Source organism: Octodon degus, unplaced genomic scaffold (assembly GCF_000260255.1).
Source record: "Octodon degus isolate 3935 unplaced genomic scaffold, OctDeg1.0 scaffold00041, whole genome shotgun sequence".
Classification (NCBI taxonomy): Eukaryota; Metazoa; Chordata; class Mammalia; order Rodentia; family Octodontidae; genus Octodon; species Octodon degus.
In genome coordinates, this window is record NW_004524617.1 from 4,853,241 (window position 1) to 4,865,742 (window position 12,502).

At 38.0% G+C, this 12,502-nt stretch overlaps 1 protein-coding gene across 1 annotated transcript in view; it reads right to left on the bottom strand.

Moving 5' to 3' along the window:
• LOC101588346 (melanoma-associated antigen B6-like) overlaps positions 1 to 12,502 on the bottom strand; it is a 50,709-nt gene that overhangs the window by 33,831 nt on the left and 4,376 nt on the right. The window lies entirely within an intron of this gene.

Genomic DNA, 12,502 nt, shown 5'->3' on the forward strand with positions numbered 1-12,502 from the left:
GATTTTCTCCCTCTCACAGTATCTGTTGTACCTTTCAGATCTTATTTACCGTTTAGATTCTTACACTAGTGAGATGATACAATGTTTACACATGGGGGTCTAATTTATTTCAGTTATGAATTTGGTTTCTAGTTGTTTCCACTTACCTACAAAAGCCTCACTTATCTTTTTTATAGCTGAGTAATACTCCATTGGGTAAAAAATACCACATCTTTTTTTTTTTTTAATTTTTGTGTTTTTGAGACATCCTCCAGTTAGGTCTGTGGACACAAACTGCTCTTTCAACTCTACAGACTTGCAGGCGGCTCTTGGCCTCCAGCTGTGGGGGCTGGTTCCTCAGTCTTCAGCCAGCAACTCTCTAGATGTCTCTCTGCAATCTGCTTTCTTAATCTCCTTAACCTCTAATTCTCTGTGGCTGTCACTCAAGTAGTCGCTATGGGTTTTCAACCCTTACACAAGGACAGCCCAAGGCTGGATCAAGACTGGCATTTATCCGGCCTCTCCTGACCCGTTCGCAGTCTCCTGTCTTTCACTCTCACTGGCTAGTCTCCCTCCTCTCTTGTGCTACTGTAAGCAGGGTGAGGCCAGGAGTGCTGTGGTCAGGCTCACTACTTTTGGCACCATAGTAGTTCCTCTCCTTGCTGTCTGTAGAGGTTGCAATTGCCCACTACAGTGCACAACCGTACCTGGGCTGTTCCAATGACATTTTTGTCCCTCGAGGACTTACACTCATTGTGTCCCTGATAGTTCCAACTCAGTAAGAGGTTGCTTTTTATCCTTTCATAATCTGAGAACATACTGGCAGACCATCAGGGAGCAAGCAGCTTCCTGATCACTCACCGCTGCGTGTTGTGGCAAAATCTGCACACACCCTGCTGTGCCATCTGTTTGGCAGAGGGAAGAAATGTGAGGAGGATATCTACCTCAAGTCCATCGTGGGTAGTTTATTTATTTATTTATTTATTGTAATTTAAGGCATGGTCTATGGGCTGTTCAGGGTCTCACTAGTAGATAGGACTCGTAGTGATCTGCCTGTTTACAGCCTCTCAAGAGCTGGGATTATAGGTGCGCGCCACCATGCCCAGTCTCCATTGAGGTCTCAGCGTGCTCCCAGGGCAGACCTGGGGATCAAATCCCTGACCCCTGCGCCTGCTTGCTGTAATCTGCTGAGCTATTTGGCAGGCCCTATTGTGGGTAGTTTGAATAGGTCACCTTATGTGAGTTTCACCCTTTCTTCTGGAAACTTCCCAGAATGGCGAGACCTTTGCTCTGGTCAGACAGAGTTCCCACAGGCAGCGTTGTTGGCTGCTTCACATTTTTATAAATTCCTAGGCCTACTGGTTTTTTTTTTTGGTCTGCAACACTCTTATTTCCAATTAATTTTGGTTCTAGGTTGTATGTCCCTCCCTTTCTTTCAATAACCTATTTTTAGTTTATTTTCTCTGAGCACAACCAACATGGCTCTTACTGTATTTAGTAACGTTGAATGTCCTACATGAAAATGCTTGGACTATGCAGTGCTTTTAAAATATGGTAATCCTTCTCCCTTACTATTCATGAAAAGGAATCAGAATTTTCTAAGATTTATTGTAATACATTGAGTGTTATCTATGGTTATCATTGTGTCCTTATAACTTGCTCCAAGATCTGGTGTAAGTCGGTTTTCCCTTCTTTTATTGCTTAGTTATTTCCTATTGACAAAAAGCGAACTGTCTGCTAAGGCACCTTGTCTATTTTATTTATTTTTACTTCTCTTTTTATTTTTATTTATATATATATATATTTTTGTGGAACTGGAGATTGAACTCAGGCCCTTGCGCTCGCCAGCGAAGCGCTTATTCTACTGAGTCATCTCCCCAGCCCCACTTTATCTATTTTATATGAATTAAAGATAACACAATTTTTAGTAAGGCTGAATATTTTACATATTAGTATTTTTATCGATTACTTCTAGTGAATATAGTCGTATGGTGTTTACAGGCTACCTAGCTCAAAATTCATATTTGTCTTATCTTTTATTAACTCGTATTTGTGATCCCAGACAATATTTTTTTGAGAATTGGTGCATGTTGTAAAATAACTTGTTTCTTTCCAATCCTTTTAGCCTTAATGCCTGTCCTCTTCCTTCCTTGTCCCTCTTTCTTCCCTCTAAGGTTCTACTTCCAACTTTCCTGTTATTGCTCCTGTGTCCTACTCACTGATTTATTTATATTTTGTTGTCATACCACAGAAAGAATGTGATATTTATAGGTGGTTATTATGTCTATAATTTATATTTTAAATGTTAAAGCTCTCTATTGGGTCCCTTTTCTTTCTCTATTAGAGGATATATTTTTGAAACAGGCTCTATGAACTCAGTATGTATGTAGCCCAAGGTGATAATGAAGTTACACTTGTTCTGCTGCCTCAGCCTCCAGAATGCTGGACTTGTATGAATACACCACCACAACACACTGTCTTAAAGGTTAACTAATGCCTCAATATGCAAAGAAAACTGAGCAAGATATTTTTATAGAAAAGTAGCAATTGTATACATAATTCTTATGAATTCATATGAGAACTTCCAAGCGACTGACATTTAATTCTCAGTATGATAAAAATTTAGAGACTATCATTGTGTCAATACAATTGGTGAAAAAAGAGACATAGGAAAGTTAACTAATTTACCAAAGCTCACACAGATAGGAAATAGTAGAGCTTGGATACAGATATGTGCTTACTTCTGGAATCCTATTTTTTAAGGACTGCATTTGTCTTAAAAGACAATGTGAAATATACATGCTCCATGAACTATATAAAGGACAGTTAACTCTAGGGACTTATAAACTGAGAATTTTAACAGGCATCTCAGTTGTTTTCTACTGATGAAGAAGAAATATTATGGTCCAGATAATTCATAAAATGAAGAGTTTTATGTTGATTAGTACTTCAGGGGCCACATGTGGTGATGTCCTTCTTGCTGATAGTGGCCTGAGACAGCACAAGGAACCACATGCCCAGAGACGTGGGGTATACATGTTTGTGTGTGTGTATCCTCTCTATTTTCTTATATAAGCACCAGAATGCAGTCATGGAGACTTCCTCCGGAAGACTTGATCTAATCTTATTAACCTATCACATACTCACCTTTAAAGGCCATAGTTGCTCAGTAGACATTAGAGTGTCTACCCTGATAATACCTCAGAATGGGAATTAAACTTCAACCTTGTCATGGAAGGGTTAAGTTCCTCAAGCCATAGCATGTGCCTGTGGTAGTCACTGGCTTCATCTTTAACTTCTCCACATTTTATTAGACAAGAAAATACTATTGTTTGAATTATATTTTATTTCCCTATTTGATTTCATAACCTCTATAATTGAAGTGTTCCATGGCTTTTAATGTTTTTGTGTTAAATTTAAGAACACATTTAGTTATATATGCACCCTCTGGAAAACAAAAAAAAAATCTATGATACAAATTTTCGTAATTATCGCTAGACTTCAGTGCACTTATTAGCTAAATTTTGCTGCCTAATGGATAGCCACAAAATTCAACATCTTAACATTCACCTTTGTGCTTTCACTATCTGTAGAGTGGCTGGGTTGGCTCTGCTTCACACACGAGGTTGACTCAAGCCAAAAGATGACTTGGAATGATTTCTGATAGTATTGGCAAGAGTTCAAGTAGAAGTCTATGTACAATCACATTGCAAGCCGTTGCTTAGATACGAACTGGCCAAAGCCAAGCCATAGCACTAAGCCTAAAGAAAATAAATAGGAAAGCGCCATCTATTACTGAAGTGGCTATGACAAAAAGAGAGATACAGGGAAAGATGAAATACTTAAGTTAGTAATTCAGTCATCATAGTGTATTTTATTTACTAAGATTGAAATCCATCTATGTATCAATAGACAGATTTACGTTAAGGCCATCTTTTACACATGCTATCCAAATTTTTTTTGTAATTATAATCCTATCATTACAAAAGGATCATTGTCTATATTTTAAATTCAGATTAAAGTCATAGTTACATTTCCTGGTCAAGCAGGATTCTTGGCACAATGCATATATTCCCTAATTATCTCTGTTACCCAAGGAATGATCTTAATAGAATAAAAAGAAAACAATTAAACATTAACTTCTCCTTTCAAAGGATCATCAGAAATCGACAACAAAATTATCTAAACTATTATGCATATATACTCAAATATCTTTTTCCTTTCTTACATTTGTCCTTTTCCTCATTGCAGTTTTTCCTTCTGATTGAACAATTTATTTCCCTTTCATAGTATCTGTTGTACCTTGTAGATTTTCATTCTTTTTTTAAGGTCTCATACTAGTGAGATAATATGATATTTGCACAAATGAATCTGATTTATTCCACTTACCAATATAGTTTTTAGCTGCATTCATTTATCTATAAAAGTCTCAAATTTCTCTTTTTTATAGCAGAGTAATACTCCACTGTGTAAAAATATCATAACTTTTTTATCCATTCCTTAGTTGATGGACATTTGGATTGTTTCCAAGATTTAGCTATGACAAATTGTGCTGCTGTAAACATGGGAGCACATATATGACTGTGGTATGATGATTTCAGTTCTTTTGCAAAAATACCTAGGAGGGAAATAGCTGGCTTCAATGGAACCTTCAATCTAGCTTTTTAAGACTCTTCATACTGATTTCCATAATGATTTTACCAGCCTGCACTCCCACCAACAGTAGGGAAGGGTTCCTTTTTCCCCACAGCCTCTCCAGTATTTGTTATTGGTTGATTTCTTGATGATAGCCATTCTTTCCGGAGTAAGATGGTATCTCAGTATCATTTTAATTTGCATCACTTGAATGACCAATGATGTTGAACACTTTTTCATATATTTATTTGCCATATGTTTCTCTTCATTTCTGAAATGTATATTCATCTCAGATGCCCATTTTTGGACTGAGTCTTTGAATTTTAGACGGCAGATTTTTTTGATTCTTTATATGTTCTATATAGGAGTCCTTTGTGTGATGGATAGTCTACTATAATTCTTTCCCACTTCCTCGGGTTTTTTTTTTTACTCTGTTAGTGATTTCCTTTGATGTGCAGAAGCTTTTCAAAAAGATGAGATCCTAATTGTTGATTCTTTGAAGTATTTCTCATGCAGTTTGATTTCTGTCTTTGAACTCTTTACCTACCCCAATGTCCTTAAGTTTTCTACCTACTTTCTCTTCCAGAAAATTTAGTGTTTCAGATTTAATATTTAAATGTCTGATACATTTTGACTGTAGCTTTGCGCAAGGTGATAGGTATGAGTCTATTCTAAGCCTTCAACATGTGGAAAGTCAGTTTTTCCAGAACTATTTATTAAAGAGCTATCTTTTTTGCAATGAAAATGTTTGGGTCCTTTGTCAAAGATAAGGTGGCTGAGTGTGCTTGTAGTTGTGCTCTAATCTCCTAATCTGTTCCATTGATCCTCAGGTCTGTTATTCTTTCAGTACCATGCTGATTTTTATCACAGTAGCTTTGTAGTATAATTTCAAGTCAGGGAATTTTCATGTCCCTTCCCTTTCCTTTGCTACCCAGGATTGCTTTTGCTATTCTAGGTCACTTCTGGTTCCAGATGAATTTTTGGAATGTTTTCTCTATATCTATCAGGTATAGTAACAGTATTTTAATTGTGATTGCATTGTATCTGCATAACAATTTTGAGAGTGTGGCCATTTTCACAATGTTGATTTTTCCTATCCAGGACCAAGGGATGTATTTCCATTTTCTGAAATCTTCTTTAACCTCTTTTTTCAGATTCCTATAATTTTCATTGTATAAATCTTTTACTTCCTTTGAATCACAGCATTTTTATCCATAGAATTACTAAAGGAACTAGCACCACTCTTTCTCTTGTCCAGCTTTCCCATCCTTGCAGCTTGCACTCCCTCTCACAGCTCACTGGTTCTCCCGGCCAGCCTCAAAAGTCATCATTTAAAACTGTCTTGCAGGGCTGGGGAGATAGCTCAGTAGAATAAGCACTTGCATGGCAAGCACAGGGTCCTGAGTTCAATCCCCAGTACCACAAAACATAATAATAATAAAAAACTATCTTGCATCTGTGAATAACTTCAGCCACTGTCATAGTCCTAAGCTCTGTGGAGAAAGTCCACTGCTTCCAGGGAAGAGGTCTCAATCGCCAGGAGACAGCAAGATGATTCCTAGCTCTAGTACCTGGCAAGCACGCACTGCACTTTTGTGTAGTAAAGACCTGCATTCTTTTAGGATGCAGGATTCTTTCAGAGTCCATCAGTAATATAACTAGTTGACCTAAGTGACCCATTTATGTTTTCCCAGAGAAGAGGAAGGGAAAATTCTAAGGAAGGATGGCTGTCTGGCTTGCCTCAGTGTGTTTCACTGAATAGGTCTTCCTACTCAAATCCCCCTATAATTCAAGATGATAGTAATTATTCAGATCTTTCCCAAGCTATACTTATATAATCTTTGTGGTTTTCCACATGGTTCTTATCTCAGTTACTTTTCTCTCATTGCTGTGACAAAATACCTGATGGAAAAAATTAAGGAAGGAAAGTTTTATGTAGCCCATAGTTTGTAGAAATTTCAATCAGTACTTGGCTGGCTCAAAGGAAGAGTGGCATATGAAAGAGGGCCATAGTTCTTGATAGCAGAAAATAGCAAAAGCAGTAAGAGCAAAAGGGGAACATCAGAGACCAAGCCTCTTTCCCTCTGCTGTATTGTATACAGGCTACCTGCTCCAGGGTGGGTGCAGCACTCATACCCATAATCCCAGCACTGGACCATAAATCAATCAACAACTGTAAAAATCTGCTCCATGACTGGATGAGGGTTTGAGGGGACAACTGACACAAACTGTACCATTCTACTCCTGGATCCCCAAAGACTCATGCACAACCCTTTATGCAAAAGGTATTTTAGTCCATCTGTAAGAGTTGGCAAAGTCCTTATTGTTTCAGCACTGGTGAAAATTCCAAGTCCCATGTCTCCTCCAAGTTATAAAGCAAACTCCTATATGTGAACCCCTGTACAGATAAAAAGTTAAACACTTGCAACATTCAATGACACAAGATAAACATTACTATTCTAAAAGGCACAAACAGGCAGATACAAAGGAATGGGACCAATGCAAGTTCAATATCCAGTAGGGAAAACATTATATTCCATAGTTGAATATGGAACACCTGAAGCAATGTGTGGCAAGTTGTGACCCTCCAAAAGGCTTTGTGGCTCCACCTCTATGGCACTTCTGGTGGTTGTAACTCCCAGAGCTTCTTTCTTAAACCCACTCTAGTCAGTTGTTGCAGATTTCCTTAGATAATCCATATTTCTTGTTTTTCCAAAATTGTGAAGTCTCCACTGCTCCTTTGCCTTCTCATGAATACCTTCACATACAGCCTTCTCAGGGGCACACTACTTGGCCTCCAGGCTTTGCTCTGAAAGCTGAGTGGATGCCTTTTCCACCTTGAACTCTTGCATTCTGTTTGCACTCAAAACCAGCACTGCATAGACGATGACAAGGTCCACTGCCAGCTGGAGCAGAAGCCAGGTTTTTTTTCTATCTTGGCTATATGAACTGAGTACCTGGATCACTGAGCTCTGTGAACCTGATTCTGAGGAACACATTTTCTATGCTGCTGCTGTTTTGGAACCTGGTGTAGCCACCACCACTTTGGAACCTGACCCAGTTGCTGAAATTCTAGAACATGGTGCTCTGTGGCTTTCTCCTCAAAACAAAGTCTTTCATATTTGCAGATTTGAAGCTGCAATGAGTGGAGACTTGCTGCTTCTTGTGATGCCCTAAGGCCATTTTTATATTCTCCTGTTGTTAGCAATTGAGATCTACTGAGCTCTATCTTTGCAGTCCACAGTTCTACCGGAGATTTTTTTTCTGGCCAAACGGACAACATTTTAAATCATCCTGCTGGGCTCTTTGCTCTTGATTCACAACATAAGTCTAGGTAAAAGCCCTCAACATAAGCCACACTACCACCTCAGCACTCAACTGTTTCAAAATTTATTCTGCTGGATTAATTAGTTTTCCACTCTTAATCGCAGTCAAAATCTCTGGACATGTGCAAAATGTAGACAAATGTTTTGCCAAGTGAAAGCATGTATTGTCTGGAATCCCACAGCCAATGTTGTCTTTCCCAGGAGAAATCCCCCAAGCCTTGTCTTTACCAGCAAAATTTCTATCAGCATTCTGGTTTTTGAAGATCTGACCAGAATCTCCCAAAAGAAAAGCTTAAGGCATTTCATTGCTATTCTTTCATCTTTTATATTTTTATTTTTATGTATTTAGTACAGGGTCTACAGGGTCTCACTATGTAGATCAGATTTGTAGTGATCCTCCTGCTTTCAGCCTCCCAAGTGCTAGGATTACAAGCATCAGCCACTATGCCTAGTCTAGCGCTATTCTTTCAGATGACATCTCTAAACCTTTCTCATTTTGAAATTTTTTATCTCCATATTCTGTAGGGACTTAAAGTTTAACATATGAATACTTGATGGAAAATACCTGTTCCATGTTATGCCTAAGATGTTTGATATTCACACAGATAGTGAAGTTAAACTCAACTGCATAAGATGTAGGGTAATAATAAACTTCTCTTCTGGAGGGTTAACAACCTAAGTTTGCAGACCAAAAATTAGAGAAATAGAAGGGCTGCAAGGACAGCCAACATTTTGACCATAGCATTTCAAGGTCAGTGAAGACTCAGGACATAGAAGAACCTATACAGTAACATCATGTAACTCAGCAGTTTCCCAAATTTTCTGATCAAGGAGATTATGGGGGCACAGAGCAATGTGATCGATGATGTGGAGTGTGCCTAAGGAGAGTCACCTGGAGAGAAAACATTCTCTCAGGCTTTCACAGAGAGAAAATTGGTCAAGCAATGGCCATGACTCATCCACATGGCTGACACTGACAAAGGATCTGCAAACTGCTGTACAGGGTTAGAGGATAAATCCTGAGGGTACTTGACTGACTTTATCAGATACAAAAGTTACATTCCTTGTTATACAGGTCTTCCTTTTTCTTGGTCTTAGCCATCCAGCAGAAAAGTATAAAAATGAGGTATGTAAAGTAAAGCCATATTAATATGCTGAGCTGTGAAAGGCTCAAGTCAACAACTTCTGTGGATAACCCACTACTATTGTGGACTGCTGGACTGTGTTGGATTGTTTTGCTGAATTCATGTACCTATAGTATTTAGATGCCAATGGAATACCCATTTCTGACAGGACTAAAAAAAAAGGGATACAAAGGAAAGACCATTTTGTATCTGTATATGCAGAATAGTTAGGATAGATGCACAGCTACTTTCGCTTAATTCAATGAGAAGAAAGATTTGTATTAATAGTGTTTGGACAGGATATTCTGTCTGCTTCTTGTACTATGGATAACCACTAAGAAGATAACAATGTACAATGTATTAATTATTGAAACTATCCCATTAATCAGTTTTAAAACTGTCTCATTGATAATTGTTTCTCAATAAAAATAAAAGAAAAAAAATAAAGTCCTATTTGTGAAAAAAAATCCTTTCTAAAAGCTTACAAGCCATTCCCAAAGGCTTAAGTAGTCACTGCAATGACCCCACTCTTGGTCCCAAACTCTATCTTAGTTACTTTCTCTAATTTCTGACACAAATACCTGATTCCCAAAATTAAGAAAGAAAAGGTTTATTTAGCTCACAGTTTGAAGAGGTTTCAGTCCAATACAGAATGGCACATGGCAGAAGGCAACAGTTCAAGAAAGTGGAAAACAGCAAAATCAGCAAGAGCAAAGAGAGGAGCAGCAGAGAGCAAGCCTCATTCCCTCAGTTATGTTGTATGCAGGCTACCCTCCCCAAGGTGAGTTTATCGCCCACACCCATAATCCCAGCATTGAACCGTCAATCAATCAAACTCTAGAAGCCCATCCTTTGACTGTATGAAGCTTTGGGGAGACATCTAGGCACAAACTATAACAACTTCTACTCTCTTTATTCTTGATTTCTTCATTCCTAATGCTGACTCTACACCCAGAAAGCTAATTCTTAGTTGTACCAGCTGTGTGGGTTCACTCACTATGTGTCTCTTTTATGGACAATGAAAATTGGTATCACCCTCCATTCCTCCAGATGTTACTCACTAATTTTAGAAGCCTGGTCTGGAACTGTTTCCTAGCACATGTTCATTATGACAAAATCCTGAACTCTCAAAGTAAAAGGAACAGTTGAATTGATATTATGGAATACCAAGGCATGTATAGAGAAATTTCAATACTGAAGATGTCACTGCCCAAATTTCACTTTTTATGGCTGAAGTATTGCACGCAGTTTTTACTCAAACTAGTAAGAAACAAGAAAATATGAAATTAAAAAAAAAGAAAAAAGAAAATGTGAAATAAGATAAGCAAAAATAATATATCTTACAAAATTTTCAACAAAACTTAGAAGACTAATAATGCAGCATGCACAGGAGGATGTAGCATATCCTTATGCTTTAACTTTCCCTAACAATTTTTATTATATAGAATTTGCAATGAAGTCTTAGCAACATTTATGAAAATTTATAATTTTTACACCCCTAGCTTCAATAAATTTCCTGCTTGCAATGTCTTGCATGTAAGGAATGAACACACATTTGCCCACAAATTCATTATTTTATTTTGAGTAATCATAAGAGCAAATAGAGAAAAATATCTGAGTCCCTCAGCAAGAAGTTTGTTTAATTTTGGCACATGTACACATTTTTGCTTTAAAAAGTAATTATATTCAGCAGTAAATCTCAAAAATATCACTCAATTAACATTCTCTGGTCAAATATAAAGATTATTTAAAAATTCTTTTCTAACCCTAGGGTTATACATTCTATGACAAATAATCTTTGGACACCTGTGGACTGAAAATACTTTGACAGTGTAATAAAATCACCCAGAAAGAGAAACACGTTCCTAACAATGCCAAGTTAACAATTACATACATGGGACTGTTGATGTCAGAAACGGTCCATGATAAGTGAGATGACCTCTGGAACTTGGAACCATTCATGCAAAAAGAAGGCTGTGGTGTCCAGGTGGTTTGTTCCTTGGGAGCCAGCAGGGGTGAAGGATGTGAAGAACTGGCCATCAATTCAGGCCCATTATGCACAGGAAGGCTCACTGGGAAATGATCAGAGCAAGGTGCCTGTATGGTGGGAAAGTGTTGCAACTGGAAAAAGAGGCTGAGACGAGGGCAGAGTCAGCTCTCCAAGAAATGCTGTGTTAGGGATGAGGGCACTTCAGGACTGTGGGCCCTACAGATATTTCCCAGTGCCTTTTGTTTTCCTATTTTTTTCTTCAGGTCTGTTTTTAGTGCTTTGGACACAGGGTGCATTTCATCAGTAGCAATATTTTGGAGTCCTGAGAAGAACTGAGGCCTGAGGAGAGATGGAGTAAACCTATACAGTCTAATACAATTTCAGCCCATGGAGTGGTCCTAGCACTACCATCTACCAGCAATGTATTTTCCATCATTTAAGTGAGTCGGCTAAATCGTATCTTCAAGGACTGTTGGGGCACAAATAGTATATAGAAAATAACTTTGAATGTAGCAAATGTTGTGTCTTTAATGAACAGCAATTGTGAGCATGATTTTTTCATATCAGAAGAGACTGCACACATCTCAGAAAGTTTCTGGTTATAAAGAAGTCAAAGAATAGGCAGGGCTCAAGGACAAACAAAATCAAATTCCACCAAACCCTTCTAGAGTACAGACCATGTTATTTAATATGAGGGTACAAGATCCACCAGAATTCTCCTCAAAGTGTTTGGAACTTGTGATGAGACCAGTAATTCCCCTTCTTTGCAGGTGGCCCCAACAGAGCAACTCCATTTTCATTTGTTTCAGTAGCAACATCTATTCTTACTGAGTGCTTTCCCACATGATAGAAAAGACAACATAACTGACAAAACAGATACAGGGTCTCTCAGCTAAGGACAGAAAGTGCCAGAGAAGTGACTTCTGAGCATATTTTATCAAGATGTGAACCTGCCTCCTGAAGTTCAGTAACACTTTTAGTTGTATAAAAACTTGTTTATTCATTGGCCACAAGTGCGCTGGAAAGGGCTGTTGCAATTGTTGCATTCTTACTAAAATTCCTTACCCAAGAAGGAACTGTGGTGCTCAAATCACAGTGATTTACCTCAGGGAATTTACAGTCAACTGCTCTCCTCTATATCCTCCTCCTACATCCTGACTTTATTTTTAATTATTCTGTATTAGGGTATAGTCATCAGTATTTCCTGCTAGACTTAAAACATGTAAGAGGAGAGGAAGAATCTTTTTCATCTTAGCATCATTTCTGTAAGCATAAAAACATCCAAAGAGGAGATGCTCAGTTAAAGAAAAGAAAAATGGAACAATCAAGCAAGGAATGTAATATGTTATTATATCTGCATTTTTCAATCATTGAAGGTTACCAGGTATGTCTTTGAGTTTGAGAGAGAGAGAGAGAGAGAGAGAGAGAGAGAGAGAGAGAGAGAGAGA